The following is a 1,806-nucleotide window of genomic DNA, read 5'->3' as shown; positions in this document are numbered from 1 at the left end:
ATCTTGAGAGATTAGAAACTCAAGAGACTCTGTGTGTGTGTGTTTCCTTTCTTTTTTAGAGAGATTTTTGCTATAGGGCATGCGCACTTATTGGAAAGACAGAAAGACAGAAAGCAAGAAATCACTTCCCAGGGGATGGCCATGCCACCATCCCTTCCCCTCCATTCTCCCCTTGGAATTTTGGGCACGCGTGCACATACACTCCTGGCTGGGTCCAGGACTTGAAGCGTAGTCGATTTATGGGAGTCCAGTGACATAACCATTATACCATCTGCTGGTCCCAGCAACTGTGTTTCTTACTGTTAAGTCAGGGCCTTACACATGTATGGCAAGTAGAAGAAACTCAAAACATATTTGCTAGAATAAAATGAAAATAAAAATAAGCACATAAGAAAAATTAAAGCCAGCTGTCATCCTACCCCAGAGGTTGCAAGAAATTCTTAAGAACAATTCAATAGAACTCAAGTTCCACAGAGATTGTGTCTCACAGAAGAGTCCATTGTAAGAAAATGTCCTTGTAGACCATGCAAGGAAATAAATGGGGTGAATCAGTTCTCCGGTATACCCTACCAAAGCCATGGCTGTGTGTGTGTGTGTGTGTGTGTGTGTGGAGGGGGGAGCTCTTGACTTTTAAAAGAAAGTTGTGAAGGTGACAGGCCAAACCCAGCAACACAGTAATAAAAGGATTGATCTCTGAAGAAAGATTAAAGGACCTCTAAGATGAGAAGCTAGCTAATGTTCTGCTTAAATTTGAAATCAAAAGGAAATGGTATTCTTAGCTCTTACTATTCTTATGATCAAGTCCCTTTTATGTGAACTTAATTCAGTAGGGCTCTGAATGAAAAATGAAATTGCTAGATGTTCTTCCTCTTAGGAGCATTCTCTTTGCCCTTTCGTAGTAAATCATCTGTATCATTAAAGTAGTTCAGTGACCAAATCTGAGACCTTGTGGAGCCTGGAGACCTTGAATATATGGGGGAAATTCTGAACAGCTAACAGGCAAGTCAAGTCTGTGACCTGTTCACTCATTTCCCGGGCACTTTGTGTATAGATAACATCTCTGTAAGACTATAGGCATGTTAGTCTTTCATCCTTTATGAGAATATCACAAGATTCCAATAGTAAAGCAATGTGCATTCCTCTGACAGATGCCACAGACACTAGAAATTCTTTTATTGCTATAGGACCCATGTGCTTGCAGAGAGAGACAGAGTGGGTAAATGAGAAAGTAACCCCTAGGAGGGTTGGCCACACCATAATCCTTTCTCTTCAGTTTTCCTCTTGAGATTTTGGGCATGCATGCATGCATATGTGTCCAATACGTTTTTCAAGCCACTGGGTCTGGGACTCAAACTGCACAGTTGATCATGTGGAATCCAGCTGCCTTCACCATCACCAGCTGGCCAGAAATTCTTACCAGCAGGCAATTCCTACAGTGAGAAGCTTTAAGGGACTGCATACTCCAGGAAAACATGTACAAAGGAGCAGGGACAGAGGAATGGAACAATAAGCCATTTCTGCCTAAGTGTAAGAGGTGTGCATTTCTGAAGGCGTGCATTAAAAGGAGAGTGTGCAAGCGAGGGAGAAGAGAAGTTTGGTTCACAAGAGACTAAAAAAAATGTTTCCTTGAGGGCTAATGATAAAACTTGCCATACGGAGCCAGCAAGGGGCATGGTGGTTAAGGCGCCGGACACCCACTTAGCCAATCGCAGTTTGAATCCTGGACCCAGGTGTTTGCTTTCTCACTCTCTTTCTCTGGTGTCCTATAGCAAATTAATAATAATACCAATACGAATAAAATTAAAT

This window comes from Tupaia chinensis, unplaced genomic scaffold (genome assembly GCF_000334495.1).
Source record: "Tupaia chinensis unplaced genomic scaffold, TupChi_1.0 Scaffold000646_1, whole genome shotgun sequence".
In the NCBI taxonomy this organism is placed as follows: domain Eukaryota; kingdom Metazoa; phylum Chordata; class Mammalia; order Scandentia; family Tupaiidae; genus Tupaia; species Tupaia belangeri.
This window is presented reverse-complemented; position numbering follows the sequence as displayed.